Genomic DNA, 27,487 nt, shown 5'->3' with positions numbered 1-27,487 from the left:
AGCCTTTTGTCAGCCAACTATCCAGTTCCTTTTCCTGGGCATCTTGTTGGAGATACGTTCTATGAGGGGAGACACAATGGACCCTTATGTCTTAACACACCTCCTATAGTACCCTGTCAAACCAAGGAAGGCTATTACTTTGGCCTGGGTTTTTTGAGCTTTTCAATCCAGGATGGTCTAGATCTTGGGTTGGAGGGGTTCGAATTGGCCTTCTCCTACAGGGTGGCCTATGTACACAATGGTTCCCTGCCCTATCTGGCACTTGGATGCCTTGATAGTTAGGCCTGCAGCTTGCAGGGCCTTTAAATCCATTATCCAGGTGGACCAGGTGATCCTGCCAGTAAGAGCTAAACACAGCAATATCATCCCATTAAGCTGCACTAAAGCCTTCCAACACAGCAATGACTCAATTCACCAACCTTTGGAAGGTGTCAGGGGCATTCTTTAAACCAAAGGGCATCTTAGTAAACTAGAAGTACCCATCAGGTGTGGAGAATGCTGTCTTTTCTTTTGCTCCAGGGGCCATGCCAATCTGCCACTACCCTGCAGTCAAGTCAAAGGTACTTCAATATTTGGCAGCCCCTAACTTATCTATCTATTTATCAGTCCTGGGGGTGAAGTTTGGGGACTAGGACTACTGGGCAGGGCCAGGAACTCTTAAAGGGCTCAATGACCCCCGAACTCCAGCATCTTGCTAACTTCAGCTTTGATGCTTTCTTTGACTTGGTCAGACTGGCGATATATTTTTGCTTTGACAGGCAAGCTTTCTCCAGTGTCCACATCATGGGTACACCAGGGGGTCTGTCCAGGGGTCAAGGAAAAGTGCTGTACATATTGTTGTAGAACCTGTCTGCAAACAGCTTGCTGTTGGGCACGGAGGGTGTCTGTGTAGACAACCCCATGCACTGACCCATCTTGGGGAGATCAGGGAGAGGTTCACTCATCAGTAACCATCAGGATGGTTACATCAGCCCTGTCGGAATAGAGCTTGAGTTCGTTCACATGTATGACCCTTTCGGAGGACCTGCTAGTGCCCAGGTCAACCAAATAGGTAATCTCACTTTATTTCTCAAGTATATGGTTTGGACCACTCCATTTGTCCTGGATTGCCCTTGGTGCAACTTGCTCTAAAACCAATATCTGTTGCCCTGGTCAGAAGTCTACCAGTGCAGCTTTTAGCCCATACTAGAGCTTCTGGAGCACCTGCCTGACCTCAAGGTCTTTGGATGCTTTCTGAATGTACTCTGCCATCCTGGAATGAAGGCCTATTACATAGTCCACCAAATCTTGCTTTGGAACCTGATGGGGTCTTTTTTATCCTTACCTCACAAGTGAGAGAGGTCCCCTTACAGGGTCACCAAACAGATGTTCAAAGGGTGAGAACCCTACTACCTTCTGAGGCACCTCTCTGTAGGCAAAAATAAGGTACGGTAATGGAATACCCCATCTCTTTTTGAGGTTTTTAGGGAGTCCCATTATCATGTCTTCCATTGTCTTGTTAAACCTTTCAACAAGGCCACTGGCTGGTGGGTGATAAGGTGTTGTGACCCTGTAGCTCACCCCACACTCATCCCACATATGTTTCAATTATGCAGACATGAAGCCGGTATTGCGGTCTGATATTACCTTGTTAGGAAACCCTACCATGGTGAATATATCAATCTGGGCTTTGGCTACCACAGGGGCTGTAGTAATCCTAAGGAGGATGGCTTCGGGATACCTAGGGAACCCCAACCACTAGTAGTGGAATTAAGTGGGCTTCTGGGTACCGTCCTCTCTTGCCACTGGCTTGACAGGTGACACAGGAGCTTAGAAGCTCCTTCATGTTTGGGACATCTAGGGCCAATAAGAGTGGGTGACCAATCTTTCCCATGTTTTGGTCTGGCCCAGATGCCCAGCTAGGGTGATGTCATGTGCTTAATTGAATAGGAACTCCCTATACAGCTGAGGCACTACCACTCTCCTAGTGGCTCCAGCTTCGGGGTCTCTAGCCTCAGTGTACAGGAGCCCTTCCTCCCAATAGAATTTATGGGAACCATTGACATCTATCTGCTCCTGTTCCCTAGAGGGTCCCCTTGGTCCCAAGAGCTCTACCTGATAAGGTTCAAGCTCTATGGGCCCAGTTCCCCCTATCCATGGAAAAAGTGCACCTGATCTTTTTGCTATATGGAAGCTGCTTCACCAGTCTTCCTATCCTTTCTCTTGGAAGGCTGTGCAATAATTTCATAATTTCAGGCTCCAATCTTCATTGTTCACCCTGTGTCAGGAATTGTGCTTGGGATTTTAAACACACTGTGTTGGGAATTTGCAGCATGGATGCATGTGTCTGTCGTTCTACCTCAGCCCATGCTGGGGTTTCAAGATCATTTCCAAGCAGAAAGGTGGCAGGAAGCATTGAAGAGACCACTACCTGTTTCAGGTCAGCAACCCCCCCCTCACAGTCTAATATCACCATAGCCATGGCATGGTTAGTGGTAACACTGTCAGCGATGGTAAATGGATAGTTTTTTTCCCAGTTAGGTATAGCTCTGGGGAAACCAGTGCATCTCTCACAATAGTGACACTGGCACCTGTATCCCTCAGGGCTTCTATCTTGGTCCCACTAAGAGTACTGCACATATTTCCTTCAATTAGGGGGCCGGACAGCCAACGTAGCTAATCCTCATTCTCTTTCAGAGCCCAAAATAGCCTGAGTGTGAACCCTGATTTGCTCCGGGCACAATGTTGTTCCCAGTTGGAGATGGGAACTGGTGGGGGTCTAGGCGCTGGTTTGTTTGGACAAGCATCATCTCTAGTTTGGGGGTCTCTTCTTGTTACATTGGTAACACCAGTCCTTTGAAAGATCAAAATGTTTCCCCTTGTGCCCACTAGTGGGCTGGGAAGAGTTCTTGGGCCCACCTCCCTGACAAGGATTTTGGGGGGCTTTAGAAGACTCTTGTATTGTATCTTTGGGTTTCTCATCCTCTTTACCCTGGGGAGGCTTTGTGTCCCCCTTCTTTTGGTCACCCTCAGTGGTTGTCTTTGTTACCCTTGTCTTGACCCAGTGGTCCACCTTCTTACCCAATTCTTGGGGAGAAATTGAACTTAGGTCTACCGGATGCTGGTGCAACGTTTCATTGATGCAGTTACTTAAAATGTGTTCTTTCATAAACAAATTATAAAGACCATCATAATCTTGCCCTTTACTTCCAGTTAACCAGCCACTTAGGGGCCCATTACGATCGAGGACCGACTTGCGTCCGTCCGCGAGCCCTGAGTAAGAGGGAACGTCCGCATGTGCTGCGGCGTTCCCTCATGTGCAATTAGGATGTGACCGCCACCCTGGCGGTCACATCCTCTATTTTTAACATTGCGGTAGGTGCTGCTTGAAGCAGGACCCGCTGCAATGTTAAAAATGAAAGCTGTGCATTTGCATGCACAAAGCGGCAGGTACCGCGCGGTGCCTGCCGCTCTGTGCACGCAAATGCAGGGGGGTACCATAAGTACCCCCCATGTGCAACCCCCCACCCCCCCTTCAATCCTGGGGGCCCGCAACGGGCCCCCAAACAAAAATCCGTATGCCTTTGCACGGCGGAAATGCCGCCGTGTAAAGGCATAGAACTCCAGACATCCTAATATGGCTGGCGGTGTCTGAGAGACACCGCCACCATATTAGGCCTATTCCGCCGCGGTTGTAAGCCAACCGTGGCGGAAAAGCAGCGGACTGAAACCAGGACCCACCAGCCATCCTAATGTGGCGGTGGGTCTTTGGTGGGTCCGCAGAGGATTTTCCGCATCTGCCGGACCGGCGGTGGCTTCCGCCGGCCCGGAGGATGCGGAAAATCCTCCATCGTAATGTGCCCCTTAGTGTTTTACTGAGTAGTATACAATTTCTACCCAGGACTGACTGACTGAATTTTATTCTGTGCTCCTCAGTAGTGAGCCCAATTCCCTCAACCAGGCTAACCTTCATGAGTTCATAGGACTCTACTCCTGCCCCACTAAGGGCCAGAAGTCTGATTCACTTACCAGAGAACAGGTCCCACTAGAGTGCCCCCCAGTGAGATTTCCTCACTTTTCTGGATATACAAGCCCTCTCAAAGGCTTTGAACCACTTGGTTTTGTCATCACCATCCTCAACTTTATGGACAATCCCTTTGGGGATTTTAAGATCATAGGATCATTATCTTTCTAAGCTTTTTAAATTGCTGCCACCATTAATGGGTCCTAGGTCCATCTCTTCTCTTGCTTTTTCTAGAGGTAGGAGACTAGCCCCTGGGTCTAGTCTTCTGGTCATTTTTACTAAAAGGAGATTCCCCTCAGTGAGGTTGTCCTTACAGTCTGGTATGGAGTTGGTCCTAACTCTGTAGGAGCTAGCCCCCGTACCTCTTGGGTGTGGAGGGTAGGCCACAAAGTTTCCTTCCTCCCTAAGTGGTCGAGGGGCTTGGTATAAGACTTAATCCTCCTCACTACTTTCCTCATTCTCCCTAGGGTCTTCTCCTTCAGCAGTGGGGTGGTCCCTTGCATACACTGCCAGAAACTCCAGGAGTTTCATTCCGGTAGGGTTAGACCCAATTTCTATTTGCTTAGCTTTACAGCAAAGTCTTAACTCTTTAACCTCTAAGTTAGAGTAAGGGGTGCGGCTTTACATCCCACTGCTGACCCACCCATGTAGGAAGTTGGCTCTGTATATACTATACCAAAGTAAGGTATGATGTGCACTGAGTCCGTCGAGGCCTCAAAGGTTAAGCAGAGGCTAAATTAGGTAAGGACTAACAGCTCTCCTTGTGATAGTGTGGGCGAGCAGTTAGGCTTATCCAGAGGTTGTGTTAAACATTTATTTTATTCACTCAATCAAGGCTGAGGGTGCACACTCAGAGACAAAATCCAGTCCAATTATGTAAGTATAAAAAAGGTATACTTATGTTTTATTTTAGAACCAATCAGGACTTGGCACAGGTAGGTAATATATATTTGCAAATGCATGACTGTTCAAGTATATGCTGTTGTATTCTAACAGTTATAGGTTTGTATTACTTTAAAATGAAATTTGAATCACAATAATCACTTTCTTTTGGATTACTTTCTGTACTGGGGGTAGTATGACTAGATACCATACCCTACAATTTCTACATACAAGGTAACACAGACAGATCTACATTTTAGATGCCATTCGTATCAGGGTGCTGATAGGCTGGTGGTGCATTCCTGATTTCTCTTTGTATTACTGGAACAATTATGTGTTCACCGGAAGAAGTATAGTGCCACAAAACACAGAAAAGCATTGGGAGCCTAATCATTTATCCCACAAACTGTCATGATTTAATAGTTCTTCTAATGTATATTGCAACAAGAATTGTATTGCTAAATCTTAGGGATAGACAACATTTCAACTTGTTTTAATTGATATAGACAATGTATTAAATATTAACTATGCCATTGACTTTAAATATTTCTTATTGTTAATTCATGTTGATTTAGCACCTTCGCTGTAGCGGCTATTCCGCCGCAGCACTAAGGGGGCGGGGGGGCCGCGCGGCGCTCACACACTGGTGACGGAACCGCTCCGTCGCCAGCCTCGGGTGAGCTGTGCTGATGACGGAGTGGTTCCGTCATGGCCCCACCCGCTCAATAGAACGCGCCGTGCAGGCGCGTCGGGCGGGCCATGACGGAACCCCTCCGTCATCAGCACAGCGCCACCGCGGCTGATGACGGAGCGGTTCCGTCATCAGCGTCGAAGAGGTTAAGATAAGTTGCAATGCACTATAACTCATGCAAGGCACAGAGGTGAATCATCATGTTTCATTTATTCACAGTTATGAAACATGGCATCAACTTGCTAAAAAATGTGCTTATGTTTTAGTTTATTTTTTATTTAATCATAAAATGTTGCACTGCACATGCTTAATGTATTTATTTTACAAAACTCAAAGGGGCATATTTACAAAAAAGTGGAGAAGCGTGTCATTAAGTCAAGAAGGCTAACGACACGCTTCGTCACTTTAAAAAAGCAGGGCTGCACCATATTTACTAGAATATGGTGCACCCCGGTTTTACCCCTGCGCTGGCGCTAAATTTAGCTGCCTAGCACCTACGCAGCCTATGTTGAGGGGAAGATTGTTTATGTGCAGGAAGGTCTGTACTCAAACAATCTTTAAATTCTATTTTGCAACTTCTATGTATGAAGCATTAAGCAGCACACATAGACAGCGTTTTTATTAAATTATTGTTTATGTGCAGGAGGGGGGACCTTCCTCCATATAAACAATCATTGGCATTTTGCTGTTCCTATGTTTGCTTCACAACGCTTCATACATGGAGGAAGGTGCAGGAAGGTCTGTACTCAAACAATCTTTAAATTCTATTTTGCAACTTCTATGTATGAAGCATTAAGCAGCACACATAGACAGCGTTTTTATTAAATTATTGTTTATGTGCAGGAGGGGGGACCTTCCTCCATATAAACAATCATTGGCATTTTGCTGTTCCTATGTTTGCTTCACAACGCTTCATACATGGAAACAGCAACACAAGGAGAAATAAAGCATTTCTCCTTGTTTTGCCTGTTTAAGACCAGTTTTCCTTGGTCTAAATTTTGGCGCTGCCTCCTATTTACGCTGCCCTTGTAAATACGGGGTAGTGTCAAAATCAATGGGTGCTGCGGCGGAACATCCACCGCAACACCCATTGCCCTCCCCTTTCACGTAAAATACAATGTGAAAGGGTGCTTTATTTACAAGGAAGCGATAAGCCTCATTAAGTGGCGTAACACAGCCTTGTAAATAATGTGAAGCCCCTATCACCACCAAGTGACGTTATGGTGGCAATAGGAGATTATTGATATGCCCCAAAGTGTTAAGTCCCAGTGGAAGCCGCAGTGGTGGCTTGTAAACTTTGGAAAATTTGGGTAATTATGCTTGCTGAGTGGAAGCAACTGAAGTGTCGGCCTGGCAGCTGCTGACCAACTGCATCATGGTACCCGATTGATCATAAGCAATGGCTCTCATATACCCAGATGGGTGTCGTGCTCCATCATCGGGCAGCTCCTTGTTGGGTCAAGACTGTAAATTAAGATGCTGTAATGATGAGTGTAAGTGAGGGTGCAGTGAGTGTAGAGTGGTGTGAAGTGTGTGGCAAAAAATGTCTATGGGGGTACCAAATGAGATTTAACGTAATGGTACCTTTGACAAGAGCAACAACCGGCGGTGGCTCAGGTAATGTGAATTAGGCTCCATATTTTTTATGCCTTACTTGGTCCATCCGGGTAATAGGCAATTTGTCCGGACCAGAATGTGACACCTAAACTACACCTGATTGGGAATCAAGTTGTGTGATAGTATAGGTAACCAACCAAAATATCTTTATTGTGTCAACTATACCTTCTTCGGTACAGGGCATGGGAAATATAGCCCTATTTGAGTTATTCTTTAGCCCCTTAGGAATGGGCAGAGGACTGCGCTATGCTGCAGGAAAAGAAGTGATCCATCGAGGAAAAGTGCCCGAGACCTCCCCATCTCTACCAGCCTAGAGGGGCTAATATCTAACTTAAATAGGGTTGGATACTGACAAATTGCCTAATATCCGGTTGAACCACGTGAGACATGAAACATGTTGACCCTGATTGACATGGCCTGAGCTGTCAATGTTCATTAGTTCCCAGGTTAACCACCATCTGTTTTTACTCTTGTCAAGGTGGGCAATATATTAAACCTCATTCAGTACCCCCTAGACATTCTTAACAGTCTAATAGATGATTGGAAAGAGAAGTCGGAAATAATGTTAGAAGTAACAGCACAATGTATATTTCAGATTATGCATACATTGCTAATTATCTTGGATTAGCTCTTTGGGTTTGTAGAACCAGGACTTAAGAAATCCGGAGACTTGCTATTCAAATGGACTGTAATATACAATTCTGACTGATCTTTTAAATACTCATGTTGATTATTTAAGTATTAAGGGCCCGATTCACACAACTAACTTAAGAAAAAATCCTAAACTTACTACGATTTTGGTATTCACAGAAGGCACTTACTCATTTTGGTATTCACAGAAGGCACTTACTCATTTCGATATTCACAGAAGTTAGGAGTCCTAACTTTAGGACTCCTAAATACCTTCTGTGAGTACCAAAAGTCTTAAAATTAGGATTTTTCTCAGTTTAGGAGTCTTAAAGTTAGGAGTCCTTACTTTACTACACCTAATCTGAGAAAAATCCTAACTTTAAGACTTTCGGTAATCAGAGAAGGCATTTAGGAGTACTAAAGTTAGGAGTCCTAATTTTACTACTCCTAAACTTAGAAAAATACTAGCTTTAGGAGTTTTGGTATTCACAGAAGGCATTTAGGAATCCTAAAGTTAGTAATCCTAACTTTACTACTCCTAAACTGAGAAAAACCCTAATTTTAAGACTACGGTATTCTTAGAAGGCATTTAGGAGTCCTAAAGATAGGACTCCTAACTTCTGTGAATACCGAAATGAGTAAGTGCCTTCTGTGAATACCAAAATGGTAGTAAGTTTAGGATTTTGTCTTAAGTTAGTACTGTGAATCGGGCCCTAAGTATATTAATTGAACACTTTCCATTTAAATCTGCCCTTCTGTTCCTATAGCAGTTCATTGCTTTAGAAAACACAGGATATATTATTATCATCTTCTGTGCATGCTACGTATTCAAATGGTGACATCACATATGCATTGTTTGCCCTTGAAGACGTTAAACAGTCATAATATCGATTCCAAAATATAGAATGGACATAATATCGAAGTAAAAATATAGAATGGACAAAATATCGAATGGACCCAATATAGTGGTTAAAAATATCGAATTTAAGGTAAGTAATATCGATTTTCAAAATATAGAAGTCAAAATATCGAAGTATACAATATAGGCATTAAATATATCGATTTTTTAATCATATAATTTTTTTAAGTGTTTTGTACGTTAGTATATGTGTGAAAAGTGTATATTAATTTTTGTAATGTATGTTTAATGTATTTTAGGTAATGAATTTTATGTTATTTAATTTTTGCGTAATTTAATTCTGTAGCGTGTTGTGGGTTTATAGGGGAATAGGGTGGGAAGTAATTTAATTATATTAAATTAAATATTAATTTTTAGCAATTATGAATAATTTTTAATTACATTTTGCTTTCTAGTTCTGTAGCGGGTTGTGGGTTTATAGGGGAATAGGGTGGGAAGTAATTTAATTGTAATTAATTAAATATTGTTATATATGTATTGGTATTCATTTTGAATTTATTGTAATTTTTTAATTGGTAATTAATTTGTAATAATTGCCAATTAATTTGTATTAATTGATTAATTGTTAATTATGTTAATTTTCTACATTTATTTTCTGTAGCGGGTTGTGGGTTTATAGGGGAATAGGGTGGGAAGTAATTTAATTGTCATTAAGTAAATAATTATTTTCATTTATTGGTATTGATTTTAAATGTATTAATTAATTTTCAATTGGTAATTAATTTCTATTAATTGGCAATTAATTTGTATTAATTGGTAATTATTTCGTATTAATTAAATATTTGATAATTATGATAATTGTATTCATGTATTTTCTGTAGTGGAATGTGGGTTTATTGGGGAATAGGGTGGGAAGTAATGTAATTGTAATTAATTACATATTAACAATACTTTTTGTGTATTGATAATTAATTTACTGTTAATTTTTAATTGGTATTAATTTTTATTATTAATTAGTTTTTCATATTGAAAATTAATTAGTTGTTAAATAATTATGAATAGGTTATTAATTTTTAATAACAAATATGTGGTTGTATTTCTAATTAATTATTACATAATATTAAATTGGTTATTAATTTCAGTTAATGTTTTATTGGTATTGATATTTAATTTATTTTTAAGAATATATTAAATCATTACTTTCCCTACTGTTAAACTCACTGGAGTGGGAATAGTAATTTTCACCCTCCCGCTATCCAACGCTTTCCCTACTGTTGCACTCTCTGGAGTGGGAATAGTAATTTTTACCCCTACGCTATCCAAAGCTTTCCCTACTGTTGCACTATCTGGAGTGGGAATAGTAATTTTCACACTCCCGCTATCCAACGCTTTCCCTACTGTTGCACTCTCTGGAGTGGGAATAGTATTTTTTACCCCTACGCTATCCAACGCTTTCCCCACTGTTGCACTCTCTGGAGTGGGAATAGTAATTTTTACCCCTACGCTATCCAATGCTTTCCCTACTGTTGTACTCTCTGGAGTGGAAATAGTAATTTTTACCCTTCCAATATCCAACGCTTTCCCTACTGTTGCACTCTCTGGAGTGGGAATAGTAATTTTTACCCCTACGCTATCCAACGCTTTCCCTACTGTTGCACGCTTGGAGTTGGAATAGTAATTTTTACCCTCCCGCTATCCAACGCTTTCCCTACTGTTGCACTCTCTGGAGTGGGAATAGTAATTTTTACCCTTATGCTATCCAACGCTTTCCCTACTGTTGCACTCACTGGAGTGGGAATAGTATTTTTACCCCTACGCTATCCAACACTTTCCCTACTGTTGCACTCTCTGGAGTGGGAATAGCAATTTTTACCCCTACGCTATCCAACACTTTCCCTACTGTTGCACTCTCTGGAGTGGGAATAGTTTTTTTTACCCTCCCGCGTACCAACGCTTTCCCTACTGTTGCACTCTCTGGAGTGGGAATAGTAATTTTTACCCCTACGCTATCCAAAGCTTTCCCTACTGTTGCACTATCTGGAGTGGGAATAGTAATTTTCACACTCCCGCTATTCAACGCTTTCCCTACTGTTGCACTCTCTGGAGTGGGAATAGTATTTTTTACCCCTACGCTATCCAACGCTTTCCCCACTGTTGCACTTTCTGGAGTGGGAATAGTAATTTTTACCCCTACGCTATCCAATGCTTTCCCTACTGTTGTACTCTCTGGAGTGGAAATAGTAATTTTTACCCTTCCAATATCCAACGCTTTCCCTACTGTTGCACTCTCTGGAGTGGGAATAGTAATTTTTACCCCTACGCTATCCAACGCTTTCCCTACTGTTGCACGCTCTGGAGTTGGAATAGTAATTTTTACCCTCCCGCTATCCAGCGCTTTCCCCACTGTTGCACTCTCTGGAGTGGGAATAGTAATTTTTACCCTTATGCTATCCAACGCTTTCCCTACTGTTGCACTCACTGGAGAGGGAATAGTATTTTTACCCCTACGCTATCCAACACTTTCCCTACTGTTGCACTCTCTGGAGTGGGAATAGCAATTTTTACCCCTACGCTATCCAACACTTTCCCTACTGTTGCACTCTCTGGAGTGGGAATAGTTTTTTTTACCCTCCCGCGAACCAACGCTTTCCCTACTGTTGCACTCTCTGGAGTGGGAATAGTAATTTTTACCCTTACGCTATCCAACGCTTTCCCTACTGTTGCACTCACTGGAGTGGGAATAGTAGTTTTTTACCCCTACGCTATCCATTGCTTTCCCTACTGTTGCACTCTCTGGAGTGGGAATATTAATTTTTACCCCTACGCTATCCAATACTTTCCCTACTGTTGTACTCTCTGGAGTGGAAATAGTAATTTTTACCCCTACGCTATCCAAAGCTTTCCCTACTGTTGCACTATCTGGAGTGGGAATAGTAATTTTCACACTCCCGCTATCCAACGCTTTCCCTACTGTTGCACTCTCTGGAGTGGGAATAGTATTTTTTACCCCTACGCTATCCAACGCTTTCCCCACTGTTGCACTCTCTGGAGTGGGAATAGTAATTTTTACCCCTACGCTATCCAATGCTTTCCCTACTGTTGTACTCTCTGGAGTGGAAATAGTAATTTTTACCCTTCCAATATCCAACGCTTTCCCTACTGTTGCACTCTCTGGAGTGGGAATAGTAATTTTTACCCCTACGCTATCCAACGCTTTCCCTACTGTTGCACGCTCTGGAGTTGGAATAGTAATTTTTACCCTCCCGCTATCCAACGCTTTCCCTACTGTTGCACTCTCTGGAGTGGGAATAGTAATTTTTACCCTTATGCTATCCAACGCTTTCCCTACTGTTGCACTCACTGGAGAGGGAATAGTATTTTTACCCCTACGCTATCCAACACTTTCCCTACTGTTGCACTCTCTGGAGTGGGAATAGCAATTTTTACCCCTACGCTATCCAACACTTTCCCTACTGTTGCACTCTCTGGAGTGGGAATAGTTTTTTTTACCCTCCCGCGTACCAACGCTTTCCCTACTGTTGCACTCTCTGGAGTGGGAATAGTAATTTTTACCCCTACGCTATCCAAAGCTTTCCCTACTGTTGCACTATCTGGAGTGGGAATAGTAATTTTCACACTCCCGCTATTCAACGCTTTCCCTACTGTTGCACTCTCTGGAGTGGGAATAGTATTTTTTACCCCTACGCTATCCAACGCTTTCCCCACTGTTGCACTTTCTGGAGTGGGAATAGTAATTTTTACCCCTACGCTATCCAATGCTTTCCCTACTGTTGTACTCTCTGGAGTGGAAATAGTAATTTTTACCCTTCCAATATCCAACGCTTTCCCTACTGTTGCACTCTCTGGAGTGGGAATAGTAATTTTTACCCCTACGCTATCCAACGCTTTCCCTACTGTTGCACGCTCTGGAGTTGGAATAGTAATTTTTACCCTCCCGCTATCCAGCGCTTTCCCCGCTGTTGCACTCTCTGGAGTGGGAATAGTAATTTTTACCCTTATGCTATCCAACGCTTTCCCTACTGTTGCACTCACTGGAGAGGGAATAGTATTTTTACCCCTACGCTATCCAACACATTCCCTACTGTTGCACTCTCTGGAGTGGGAATAGCAATTTTTACCCCTACGCTATCCAACACTTTCCCTACTGTTGCACTCTCTGGAGTGGGAATAGTTTTTTTTACCCTCCCGCGAACCAACGCTTTCCCTACTGTTGCACTCTCTGGAGTGGGAATAGTAATTTTTACCCTTACGCTATCCAACGCTTTCCCTACTGTTGCACTCACTGGAGTGGGAATAGTAGTTTTTTACCCCTACGCTATCCATTGCTTTCCCTACTGTTGCACTCTCTGGAGTGGGAATATTAATTTTTACCCCTACGCTATCCAATACTTTCCCTACTGTTGTACTCTCTGGAGTGGAAATAGTAATTTTTACCCTTCCAATATCCAACGCTTTCCCTACTGTTGCACTCTCTGGAGTGGGAATAGTAATTTTTACCCCTTCGCTATCCAACGCTTTCCCTACTGTTGCACGCTCTGGAGTTGGAATAGTAATTTTTACCCTCCCGCTAGCCAACGCTTTCCCTACTGTTGCACTCTCTGGAGTGGGAATAGTTTTTTTAACCCTCCCGCGAACCAACGCTTTCCCTACTGTTGCACTCTCTGGAGTGGGAATAGTAATTTTTACCCTTACGCTATCCAACGCTTTCCCTACTGTTGCACTCTCTGGAGTGGGAATAGTAATTTTTACCCCTACGCTATCCAAAGCTTTCCCTACTGTTGCACTATCTGGAGTGGGAATAGTAATTTTCACACTCCCGCTATCCAACGCTTTCCCTACTGTTGCACTCTCTGGAGTGGGAATAGTATTTTTTACCCCTACGCTATCCAACGCTTTCCCCACTGTTGCACTTTCTGGAGTGGGAATAGTAATTTTTACCCCTACGCTATCCAATGCTTTCCCTACTGTTGTACTCTCTGGAGTGGAAATAGTAATTTTTACCCTTCCAATATCCAACGCTTTCCCTACTGTTGCACTCTCTGGAGTGGGAATAGTAATTTTTACCCCTACGCTATCCAACGCTTTCCCTACTGTTGCACGCTCTGGAGTTGGAATAGTAATTTTTACCCTCCCGCTATCCAGAGCTTTCCCTACTGTTGCACTCTCTGGAGTGGGAATAGTAATTTTTACCCTTATGCTATCCAACGCTTTCCCTACTGTTGCACTCACTGGAGAGGGAATAGTATTTTTACCCCTACGCTATCCAACACTTTCCCTACTGTTGCACTCTCTGGAGTGGGAATAGTAGTTTTTTACCCCTACGCTATCCAACGCTTTCCCTACTGTTGCACTCCCTGGAGTGGGAATAGTAATTTTTACCCCTACGCTATCCAAAGCTTTCCCTACTGTTGCACTCTCTGGAGTGGGAATAGTATTTTTTACCCCTACGCTATCCAACGCTTTCCCTACTGTTGCACTCACTGGAGTGGGCATAGTATTTTTTACCCCTATGCTATCCAATGCTTTCCCTACTGTTGCACTCACTGGAGTGGTAATATTAAATGTTACCCTCCTGCTATCCTACGGTAAAATATTGTACATTTTTTATTGATAACTTAAATTAATTATATCTTAATTTTAAGGTTATTTGAGTATTTTTAAGTATGTTTTAGTTAATTATATTTATTATTTCATTAATTTTAAATTACTTTTAAGACATTTAAAAAAAATTGATATTTTGACTGACTATATTTTTTACAGACTATATTTTGGATTCGATATTTTTGTACTTACCTGTTTGTAGATAGGAATTCGATATTTTGGCATTCTATATTATGGTGACTATATTTTGGTAAGTCTATATTTTGTCATTCTATATTATGTCAGTGATCCCTTGAAGACATGTCATCTTAATTGCAAAATTTAAATAAATTCCATTAGGTATAAAGAGATTCAGAAAATAAATATATAAATTGTCATACCATTCTGTTTCTTAGTAGACGCATTTGATTCCTCAATTGCATTAGTTTCACTTCTGAAAAAAACACAAAGCATTATCCATGCATCATAGATGCTATCATAAAACAATAGTTTCTGTTACGGTTTAATTTAAAGACTTCATAATCTTCAGATGGTAATCACCACTGCCACAAAGGCTGTATTATATTTTTTTGGGGTGAGTTTGTGATTGGGCTTGAGGAAGATCCTAATAAGCAAGGTCTCCCAGACAACAGGCAACTCAACTTTTGCACAGCCTACAAACTGGCACTGATAAAGCTGGCACTTAGCTGAGTGGCTGTGCACTAATGCCTTCTTTCTGGACCATGTCAGCAGGACAGTGATCCCATTATATCCACTCAGTGAGAAGTCTAAAGAGCACCTCTATGTGGAGTGATGTTGCCCCTGCCAACCACCTAAAACATGCAAGCTCTGCCTACCTCATTTGAAAACTGAGTGGACTAAAAGGCACATGCATCAACCATTTTTGTGAGCGCAAACGGTGCGATTAGCAAAAAACGGCCGTGTGTGCCTGCAAAAAGGGAATTTGCGATGCATCAAGATTCAAGGCGCTGGCAATTTAGGAATTTGCAAAGAATTGCAATTTCTCAAATTGCAATTGCATTTAAAGAATCGTAATTTGCGATTCCTTAAATACAATGCAAGAACTACTTTAAAATAGCGATTTGCCTATTAGGGGGCGCAAATTACCATGAAGTTGAACTTGTTAGTAATTTGCAAAACCTTTGAAAAATGCACTAAAGTGCATTTTTCAAAGTTGTAGGTTACAAACACATGCCCTTGGGGAATGTGCGTGCGCAACATGTGTGCACAGAGCAATTTCAGCGTTGCAACAGGGTGTGATTTGGACACCCTTGCATGCTTGAAATTGCAGACGCAATTTCCGAGTACCTATTGGTACTCGCAAATTGTGCATGCAAACTCCCATTCATTCCTATGGGCCTGTAGCGTGCGCTGCTTTACTTTCTGCTGCTCAAGTAGATTTTTACTCGAGCGGCAGCTTTCTCAACACAAACAGGCAGTTTCTCAACCTGAGCGGTTGTGAGCATATCCAACCACTCGCAATGAGAAACCTGAGCACCCTGTGTTGAGAAATCTCACAGGAGGTCTATTATCCACGCTCGCGCTTGCTAACTTGATGTTAATGATCGCAAACAAGGAAAAATCTAGCCAGGATGCGAGCAAGGAAAATAAAATAAAAAAGAAAAGTATATTCTTCTAGAGAACAGCTATCATAGCATGTTTCCTAAATCGGTTAATTGCCAATTTCACAAAGAGTTGCCTGGTTGTGAATACAATCTATGCTTTACAATTTTGCCATTAAAATAAAAAAAACGCGCTTTATAAGTAGTTTTACCAATTTATCAAAAGTCTAGTTGACTGGTATTCTACATGTAAGCATATCAGTCATAGAAGTTTTCCTTCTCGGTTTCCTTTCCACAAATGGAAGTGAAACAACACACATCCTTATAAAGACAGGATAAGTACTGTGGGACAAACACTTTCATGAAATGGAAAAAGCAGTGATTTCTTTGATCATTTGGTTGTGCTCTGCATTTTGTTGTTCTTGGGAAATCTACAATCACCTGCTATGGCCTGGACAAAAAATACATTCCTCCACTAATTTCCTCAGGCCATTACTTGATTGTTAACATCAGAAAGCAGAATTATGCCTGAGCTGTCTGAGTTGACTCCTGCTTTCCACTTGAACACAGGAACTAGTATTGTTCTTTACTGATACTCTGGGTGGATTCCAAAGATGTATCAGAGAGCCAAAATGCTGAAGAAGTACTTCATTAAATGTGAAAGAAGCAGCATTTCAACCAGGGGCAGATTGCATTGGACCCTGCAGGAGTCCTAGCTTGAGAGAGAATTGGAGCCTATAACCACTGCTGGAGGACTGGTGAGAAGTGTTAGAGACCAGAAGAGATGATCTTATCATAAAGAAGAACCAAAACTTTGGGGCAGGTTTAATTATTGTCAGAGGAAGTAATTCCCATTGCCATCACGGTGGTTCCTTGAAATGCATGGTAAGTTTGACAGAGGGCTCTATCACGTAGACGTAGTGGTACATCAAACTTAAAACTTTTTTTTTATTTAAAAAAAAAAGAATATCCCAAAGTGGGATTTTCATTTTGAAAATAAAAAGTACAATAACCTCCCCCTTCTCCATGGAAGCATTCTCCCATAGGAAGTGGGTAATTTAAAGGCTTTCCCTGCCCATTACTGGCACATTTTTAATAGAGGTGATAGACAGGGAAGATTAGCTATGTGTCTGTGCAATATAAATATAAGGGGTGAACAGATAACTAAACCTCTGATGGCCCTTACTCTGCATGTTCTTCAGAGGTGTGTATAGGCGGAGTAGTCTCCACTGTCTAGACAGTAAATGCCTGCCCAACTAAATGAGGGGGTGGACCTTCAGTTTGGTAAAAAGGGCTCTCTGTTGCCATTGCAATGGAGTAGGCTTTTCATCCAACATTTAAATCAGCCTCTTAACCAGTTTTATGATCTCTATAAGACATGGTGAAGGCATCATCATTTAACCTAGAAAGGTTCATTCATGCTGCCTAAGGAGGGACACTTACACTTTTTAGTGGTCTCCCTTTCCAAAAGAAACTTCAAGCCAAAAAAGTTCCCAAAGTAAAACTTTTGACTCGTGAGACCCACACAGCTCAGTCATGACCCATGCCATCACGGTTGGCCTCAAATCAAACCAGCCTTACCTGGTCTGGGTGCCTCTGCAATCCTGCAATACAGAGAGAAAATGAAGGTGATGAGTTTACATCGAATATGGTAGAATTATTGCAAAAGATCAGACACAAGATTGATGATACAAAAATTACGTTTATCATTAGTTCATGAGGTACAAATCAAAGACAGATATATGGGAGAAACACTTGCAATATATTTTCATATAATTAACTAAAAATGTGAAAACATTTTACATAGCAATACATAAATGTAATGCCTGGCAAAGATCCAGACTGCCTGGGCCAACTTGGTCAATAAATGAGACACACGTGTGCTTTCAGGATTTGGTTTTAAATTTTCCTTGGATATTGAAATGTACATATCTTGAGTGTAAGAAATAACATCCATTTGTTGCATCCACCTCCCCGTTTTAGGTCTCGCCTTCGCAACGCACATGCGTTGCAAAGGCAAAAATACCTTTTCCCGTCGCTTTGGCTTTTCAGCCAAGCATGTGCACGCGTTCTATTGCCTTCAATGGCAGCACGTGCACATCAGGAGATTCACTCGCAGGAGCGCGTGCCACCATCTGGCAGCAATTATCGCTCCCGCGAGTGAATGGCGCTGCCCCCGTCCTCTCCCCCCCACAGCGCGAGGCGCTCGTGTTTGTTTTCTGCTCGCTGCAAAGGTTGGTTTACTTTACTTTAATAAGCGCAGCGCCAGCTTTAGGCACCACGCTCACTTTATGTATTTATTTATTTATTATACTTTTCTAGTTTTCAAATGTTGGCAACTATGCTACTGCCTTGGGCCACTTTACCCCCCCCCCCCAGTGAACTGCCCAGTGTGGCAGTCGAAGCTCCTTACTGGCCCCGGAAATCCTACCAGCAATAGCACCGTCAGCGGGCGAGATCTGGACCGCGAGCTCCATCCAGCATGCCTCGGAGGAATCCACACTCTGAGGAATGACCCTAGGACCTTCTCCACAGGATGGGGAAGGATATTTCATGTGCCCTGGCCGAATCTCAAAAAAATACTGCTTCCTCGGGCCCTATATTGGCCACCTCCCCCATATTGTTAATAATCTGATTAAAGAAATCATCTTTATATATTTTCTCTATGTCATATTTAAACTGAAGGCTCCACTAAACGTATTGCTCTTCAAGGGAACAAGAATGCAGGTGCACTTCTCCTTGCGTCAGTGACAGGGCAGCCCTCGAATTTCCAATTAATATCAATGGTGTTTACCTTGAAAGTGGGCTTCAGCTTACGTCTCCTGGTGTCATGATGTGTCTGCGAGCGACCGGAAATGCACCCCACTAGAAAGGAGAAGATTGTGCGAATTTGAAAAGATTTACCAAGAAAACAATGTAATTGACCCTTCAGTGACTTCATGTCAGCCCCAAAAATCGACGCGGGGAATGAATGATTAAAATCCTATCAGCGGTGGTGGCTCCTCTATAGGCTGCCCAAACAGTCAGTATTAACAACAGTGGGCAAGCCACTCCCCCCTGCCCTCGAGCAACACAGCCCACTCTCCCTGTTCTCTCTGTATGCTGCAGCATACAGAGAGAAAATGACGCAGGTGGGGGAGCGGCCTCACCAATCACAGCGCTGCGCTGTGGTGGAGGGGAGGGAGGCTTCCTGACGCCTTCCTGATGAAGAGCACACTGTCTGAATGAATTCAAAATGTAGGACAGCGGGAGTCGGGAGTCTCGGGACTTCACCGAAAGTGGGACGATAAGTTTTACAATTACTTTTCTTTTATATTTTTTTCCTCTTAAACCCCTCCTGCCTCCCCCCCATCCCCTCCGCGGTGCGACAACCCCATTCCCCCCCCCCACCCGCCCGTAATTCCGGCCGCGACTGGTCACTGTTAAAGTGCGCACCCTGCTCCAGGGTTCGAGTTTGCTAGGTAGGATCGACAAACAGAAGAAAAAACGTAATCACAAAGCCAACAGCTGTGTTGTTAGTTTGTGGATTTATGGAAGGCTGAGTGTGTTAGTATGAAAATAAGTCGATGATCACGTGAAAGGATGGACGAGGGACTTTGTGAATTCAGGAGTGAATGTTTACATAAAATGATGGAACGGTGACAATGTGTGGATAGAAGAATCGAAGAAAGGTAGATCGTGGATAAATAGTTGAATACACTAAAACAGGACACATACTACAGGAGCACACGAGTGCAAACGTCTCCTGCTTACAGAACAAGCAGAGCATGGGGCCTCAGCACTGTGACCTTCCAGCCCTCACACAATGATTTTTATTATGGGGACGGGAGAAAGAGCAGTGCCAGGCACATGGGCAACGCAGCACAGGGCACAAGGGGCCGCAGAGCACACACAGAAGTGCACAGTGCAGGGTCAAAAGAGAAGGGGGGCAGATCACTCTCCATGGATAGGTGGGGAGATAGGAGCACCAGTTTAGGGCACCGCTTTGGTTTCCTGTGGTGCGCAGTCCAGGGTTTAAGATGGTGGAGGTTGTTCAGGATCCAAGACAGTGACATATGAGCAACTTTACCAGTGCAGCTGCGTATGTGAACCGGATATGAGCACTGACAAATTATTAATCAAGTATCTTCATACATATATGTTAGTAGTATAAGCTGATACCATTAATCCCAATTCATGACCGGAAAAGTGACAGGTACCCACCCCCCCCCAGGGACACCCGCCCCCCTCAGTGAGACCGTAAAAGTGAGTGGTGTGGCAGGAAAAAGTTGACATGCATGGCCGGAAAAAGCTGCGTGTCCTTAAATGTGACAGGCCTCAAGTCCCTGGAAATACAAAGGGTGCAGCATTGGGTTTGTGTCAGAGAGTTAAATGTGGCGTTTTTAAAAGAAGGGTTTGTGAAGAGTAATTAAGCACAGATGGAGCTGCAAAAGAGGTGGACAAGGAGTCTCCTAAGGCATGAAATGTAATATAACACAGTTGCAAGGGCACACGACCCCCCCACAAAAAGAGGTGAAGGGACGGATTAGCAGAGGTCCCTGGGATAAGTCACACTGTCGCAGGAGACGCCCTAGAGCACGTGAAAGATAATTACGGCCGAGGACAAAATGAGCACAAAGGCCAGCAACTTAAAGTCCCTGAAATGTAATTAGCCACAGATACCGTGATAAGATGAACGCAAAAGGATGACCTTTAGGACCATGTGAAGTGACCTTAAGAGGGCCTCAAAGGTATGTCCTCAGGGTCGGTGTCAAGAAATGAAGCAGCAAAATCAATGCACTATCACCCATTAGGAGCCCACCTCCACAAAGGCTGCATGTATAATGAGCAGACCATTCAAAAGTATAACCCCCTACAAATACAGGTCTCAAACACAAACCACATACAGAGGCCACACTTCTGGAAGGTCGTATTGGTGATTTGCAGTGGTACAGACCCGTCCCAGGACTTTAAAGGGAATAATGGATCAGAGCAACTTAGACCAGATTAACGCTGCCTGCGACAACTTAAGGAAGGTAAATAAATATGGGGCTGGGTGGTTGGTGTATGCTGATTTTATTTAATGTATGGGCGTTGCATTTAAGTAAACAGAGTTGCATTTTAAAATGTTTTTTTTTTTAGCTATATAGGCCAGTGCTCACATTGTTTCAAATAATGTTTAAGGATCTGTGTTATGCTCTTTAATATGAATAATGGGGACTGTGAAACACGGCTGTAATGAGTTTATAAACAATGCAAATCAACATGGGCTTGTATTTAATATAAACAAGGGTGTCTTTTTTAAAGCTTGTCTAATGCATGGTGTGTGGCTGTTTGAATTAATGTTTAATATGGGTGTGGGGTAGACGGCTTAGTGTCACGAGAGGGGTCTGTAGAATATGGTTGTAGTTGTAAGGCCTAACAGTGTCTAGCACCAGTATTAAATGTATGCCTACTGCTTTAGAGACCCCAGAGACAGCTAAAATAAACCCAAACAATTTTACAAATAATAAAAACTATTTAAGTACTCACCCCAGGGGCTTGGCACTGGTGTGGGGCTCCCATGTCCTGTGATGCCCTCTGTGTTCTGGAGGCCTATTTTTTTTTAAATTGATGCGCCACCGGAGCCCATGTGCTCCATGCGGAGCTCCGATGGGTCTGTGCGGCATTGGTTGTGGTGGCTCCTGTGCCCCAGTCTGTAGGTGTGGAGCATTTTTAAAAATCAAACCCTGGAGCCCTAGGTGCTCCATGCGGAGCTCCGGGGTTTTGCTCAAGTGCCCCGCTGAGGCAGTTGTGTTGTGTTAGGCCCAATGTGAACCCCTGAAGCACCGATGGGCAACATGCGGGCTCTCGGGCATGTGTGTCTGTTGTGGGGAGGGCTCTGACGACCCCGGTGCTGCGGGGGTAGGACTCCATGCCCCAGTTTTAAAAATAAAACCCCGGAGAACCGCTGTGGCTCCATTCGGGCTCCGGGGTATGTGCGGCTGCTTTTTTTTTGGGGGGGGGGGGGGCTCCTGTGCCCCCAGTGCTGATGTGCTGCGGCGCGAGCCCCCACATTTGTTTTTGAAAAAACAAAAACCCAGAGCAAGCGTATGGCCTGTGCTGCTCCGGGGTTTGGGGCGGATGGCTGCATTTGTGAGGTTCCCACAAGGGTCCCAATGGTGGCTGTCTTGAGCTTTCCTCTCCTTGAAGATCGAGGGTGGCCCCAGCCCCTTCAGGGATGTCACAGGGAATCCCGGTGACATCACTGAAGGGGTGGGGCCACCCTCGATCTTCACGGTGAGGGGAGCTCCCTGTAAGACTTCCCCAAGCGATGCTGCATTGTCGGAGGTTTTATTTTTTTATTTTATTTTATTTAGCCTTTTTTTTTATATACCGCTGTCTTTACCCGAAAGGTGTCAGAGCGCTTCACAAGAGGCCTAATACATGAGGAGAACATTACATGTGAACAAATTACAAAAGTGAACGTTATGTTTCATTCTGCAAAAGTGACAATAGGTAGCAAACAAAAATACAAATGAACGCAAACGGTGTATTACAGAAGGAAAAAGTGACATGTGTGCAGGTTACAAAAGTGTCCAAAATACAAATAGATGTATAATACTACAATATATGACAGACACTTAAACACAATAACAAACATTACGCAGGCAAGGGTGGCACTTGTGCAAGTATCTATAGCAAACAAAATGTAAGAGGTAGCAAACAGGGAGTTACATGAGAAAAGTGACGTGTGCATGTTACAACAGAGTGCCAAGCATATGTAGAAGGATAATAATGCAATAAATGGCAGAACCCCTAGTAAGGCATTTCTATAATCATGTAGAATAGAATTCCCTATAATGGCAGGTCTTCCTTCGGATTATAGAGAGGGTGTGAATTAAATTAGGAAGAGCCCTTGAAGGAGGTGGTTTTAAACGGATGCTTTTTTCAATATTATATACACGCATAAAGTCGCTGTTTGTTTATTTTATGGAGCTACCCATAAGTAAACGCTAATACTCATGTGTTGATTTTCAAGGTGTGATATGTGTTTTTCTATGAGGTATGTAACTGTAACATAGTGTTTATGAGGTGTGTTTTAAAGCATCCCCTTTTTCATTTTATATATTTACCCCCAGCCACAAGACCTGCCTGTATTAACCCTCACAGACTCGGACCTGGTGGAATTTTCCTCACAGACTCGCAAATGCAGACCACACAGACTGGTATATGCATTAAGAGATGCTTACTTCCGAGTTAATGCACACACCTGTATCTTAGAAGCCCTGCTTTTTCTAATGTGTTCTCCTGTATATGTGATTTTATAGATATGAATCCCGAACTACAAAGCTTTATTGACGAGCTACAACGCCTCCAGGGGGCTCAAGACGCGTCGCTGAGTGCACAGGCTAATCCCCTTCCTACAGGTAAATCAAAAGGGCTGTGGTTTTCAGAGGTTTAAGACCTGGTAGGTGGGTCTAGCCCCCCCCTAAAAAAACACATCTGTGAACTAGAGGAACTCTCCTGAGAGGTGGACCCTAAAACACTTCTTATACTACAATTGTGATTATTTTTTCTTTTACAGGACCCCAAGAGTCACGCCAGGACACCGTGATTGTGCAAGAGACGCCCCAACGCCCGAAAGAAAGAACCCTGAAAATGAAAGCTACAGCCTCTAAAGACGGAACGGCGACAAAGAAAGGATCTGGGAAAAGTCATGTAAAAGGTGTGTTTTTACAAAAAGGGTGTGAAACAAAAAAAGAACTCTCTGGGTTTTTATTCTCTCAAAACCAAGGGGCCCTCAGACTTAGAGTACCATGGTCCTGCGGAGGGTAGTGTAAGCATCTTATACAAGATTCATTTTTTTTTTTTTTTTCTTAAATATGTTTTTATTGCAGGAATCAAACAAAATCACATCATTGGCACCTGATACGAAAATAAATCAGTACTGTTAGTATTAATCAGAACGCTATACACGGCCATTCAGCCCACAACCCTGGGGTTGGGCGGCGTGTGCCACTTTGTGCAGTGTTCAGTTCTACATTTTCGCCATGTATCACAGGTGGTAAATAGAAATTTCGTCTGCTTTATTAAACACCCCCAACAATTTCCCCACCCTCCCTTCAACCAACTCCCTGCCCCAGAGGATCAAAGTGTCATTCAGCATGATGTATGACCCCAACGGTTGGTAGTAACAACTGCCATTCCTCTCCCTCTCACCCCCACCCTCCCCCCCTCTCGTCATCAGTGGGTAATCTCATGGGCGAGTATCATGATACGTGAGCTGTAATTCTCCAGTTTGGGTACAATTCAGGAACAGTCTGTCAGTGGGGTCCAGGCTGTTCCTCATCTGCACTGTCTGAGTCAGTATGTGTAGCATGGTCGCGTAGAGCCTGCACTATCACCTCCCAAGCCTGCGCCGCCTCTAGGGCCCGCTCATCCTGTCGCAGCCTCACCTGCTGAAATCTTAATGTGCTCTCACTCCCCGCCCACTTAAGAAGCTCATTGCGCCATTTAGCGCCCGTTGGACCAAGCCGCGCCTTCCAATGTCTAGTTATGTCCCGTTTGGCCAGAAGTAATCCTAAATCAATAAATTTACTGGTGATTTTGTTTTTAGGGGTGTGCGGAAACCAATGCAGAATCCCCACAGCCGCATCCATCTGCAACGATCTTCCCGTCACTGCAGTCAGCGTGTCTTCTACCATCAGCCAGTAGGAGGTCAGCACAGGGCAGGACCACAGCATGTGGAGAAGGTCCGCCCCGTCCATTCCACACCTAGGACAGTCTGCCGTCTCCAGGCCAAAATATTTCCGTAATTTCTCCGGGGTTAGATAAGCTCTATGTAAGATATAGAAGTGGACCAATTGGAATCGGGCGCTCCGCGTTCCCTTCCAGGACCGCTGCAGTAGCTGGGACCACGTGGACTCAGGGATCTCCTTCCCTATATCAACCTCCCACCGGGCCTTAAGGACCGCCAGGGGGGTCCACCTCTCTTCCACCATCCTGGAGTATAAGCAGGATACCGCTTTAATTGTCCCTGCGGGCATCATGACACATTGACATGCCATCGACAGCTGTGGTTCCTCATGTCCAGTTCTCCAGTGGGCCTGAAGTGCCCCAGTGATCGCCGCATGAAGCAAGAAGTCGCCTCGGGGGACGTCATAACGGTCCAGAAGCGCCTGAAAGGGCAGCAGTGCTCCATCTTCGTAAAGGTCGCCTACAATCTGCACACCCATTTCCTCCCAGACACCTAGTCGCGACCAGTTTCCGCCATGGGGCAACGCCGTAAGCATCCCCAGCGGGATTTCTGGGGCATAAGGGCGCGGTCTGCCCGAACTGCGGTGCAGTCGGTTCCAGCATAACCGTATGGTGCGCTCTTCTTGTGTGAGATCTTTCAACTCTAGCTTCTGTTGCAGCGCAATATATGATAGGACGTGCCTGGGTATTCCTCTGCCTCTTGTTTCCTCCGGTCCATGGAATTCACGCGCCACCTCCTGGGTGTAACATTGCAGCTGGGCAGCCAAATAGTACGCCTCGAAATCCGGCGCTGCCAACCCTCCCTCCGCTCTCGGTCTCATCAAGGTCCTAAGCGCCACTCTGCGGCGGCCCGTGCCCCATAGGAACGCCACTATTGTGGAGTCCAGGCCCCGGAAGATGGATCTGGGGATCCATACTGGCAGTGTCCGGAAGTAGTACAATAGGCGGGGTAGCGCCACCATCTTCAACAGTGTTATGCGCCCCGCCACTGAGAGAGGCAGGGTGGACCAAAAGGACATGCTACCCTTTAGCGCTCGGATGGCCCTGGAGATGTTACCCTCCAGTACGTCCACAGGGCGATGGTAAACATGCACTCCCAGGTATCTAAAGCAAGCCGACTCCCATCTGATCTCCCTGTGTGTGGCCGGCCGAGGGTTATCTCTGCGGACCGGAAACAAGCAGGTCTTAGTCCAATTCACCCGGAGTCCCGATATCTCCCCAAAGGTCGTAAGCACTGATTCCGCGCCAGTCAGGGCCGCTCCAGCGTCCTCGAGAAAAAGCAGCACGTCATCAGCATACAGGGAGATATATTGGTGGCCCGTCGGAGATTGTAACCCCCTGTAGTGGGCTCCCGTACGTATCGAGATAGCCAGCGGCTCCACCGCAAGGGCAAATAGCAATGGGGATAGCGAACAGCCCTGTCGTGTCCCTCGTTCTACTGGATATTGTTGGGATATCAGCGGGCCCGATTTCACCTTAGCCACCGCCGAGGTGTACAATACCGTGGTCCATTTCAGGAATCCTTCCCCTAGACCGAATCGCTCAAGGACCCTATGGAGATAAATCCATTCTAGGCTGTCGAAGGCTTTCTCCAGGTCAACCGAGAGAATCATAGGATCTGAAGCGTCTGTGTGATCTCCCTCCAACAATCTAAAGAGTCGACGGATGTTCATCGTGGTGTTGCGCTTGGGGATAAAGCCCGCCTGGTCAGCATGAATTAGTGACCCCATGTGTCCCAACAGTCGGGCGGCCAGTATGCTGCCTAAAATCTTATAATCGACCGTGAGCATTGAGAGCGGTCTGTAAGATGCCGGGTCCGATCCCTCCCGGTCTGGATTAAGGAAAGGTATCACCAGGGCCTCCCTCATCGAACCCGGTAGGTGTCCTACAGATTTCGCCTCATTATAAACTCTTAGGAGTTTGGGGGCTAGAATATCCACGTACGTGGAATAAAACTCCACAGGTAGGCCGTCCAGGCCCGGTGTTTTATTACGTGCCATTTTCTTAATTGCGCATCTTATCTCACCCAGCTCCACATCACGTCCTAGATCTTTCGCCTGTTCTGAATCTAGGGTGGGAATCGGCAGGTCCCTCAGGAAAGAGTCCGTCGGGTAAATGTCCGGCGGTAGTCGACTACGATACAATGTCCTGTAATAACTCCAGAAGCATTTGAGGATCTCGGGTTGAGTGTAAACTTCCCCATTCCCATCAGTCCTCATCGCCACAATGGGCGAGGTACGTCTCGTGGGGTTAGCAAGCCAAGCCAGTAGTGCACTCGACTTGTCACCCTCCGCTAGCGATCTGGTCAAGTACAGCTTGTGGTCATAGCTGCGCAATCGTTCAACCTCTACCGCTACCGCCTCTTTTGCAGCTAGGACCCGCTGTTGGAGTTCCGGACGGCCAGGACGGGCGATCTCCAAGTCTCGGAGGCCTCGGTCAAATCTGGCCAAGTCTTCCAGAAGCACGCGGCGTACTCCAACTTTTTGCGTTATACAATAGCCTCTTACCACTACCTTGAAGGCGTCCCATTCCGTAGCCCTCTCCGCTGTCGTGCCCTCGTTTATCTCGAAGTATCCCGAGATCTTGTCCCCCAGGTCCCCGCGAAACACCTGGTCTTCCAGCAGCTCGGGCCTCAGTTTCCAGGTAGACACACAAGGGGCGCATCGAAGCCAACACAGGGCGATCAACAATGGGTTGTGGTCGGAAATTGTTCTCGCCAGATATTCCGATCGCACAGCCGAGGAAGCTACCTCTACCGATCCCAATAAACCGTCTAGTCGCACATGCAACTCGTGCATGCCCGAAAAGTGGGAGTAATCTCGAGCATGTGGGTGGTGCACTCGCCAAATGTCCGACAGTCCCCATTTCGCCTGCCAGTTTAACCTACCTTTAGCAACCCGAGT

The sequence above is a fragment of the Lissotriton helveticus genome, chromosome 4_1 (genome assembly GCF_964261635.1).
Source record: "Lissotriton helveticus chromosome 4_1, aLisHel1.1, whole genome shotgun sequence".
NCBI lineage: Eukaryota > Metazoa > Chordata > Amphibia > Caudata > Salamandridae > Lissotriton > Lissotriton helveticus.
The sequence above is the reverse complement of the archived record's forward strand: the minus strand, read 5'-3'. Positions refer to the sequence as shown.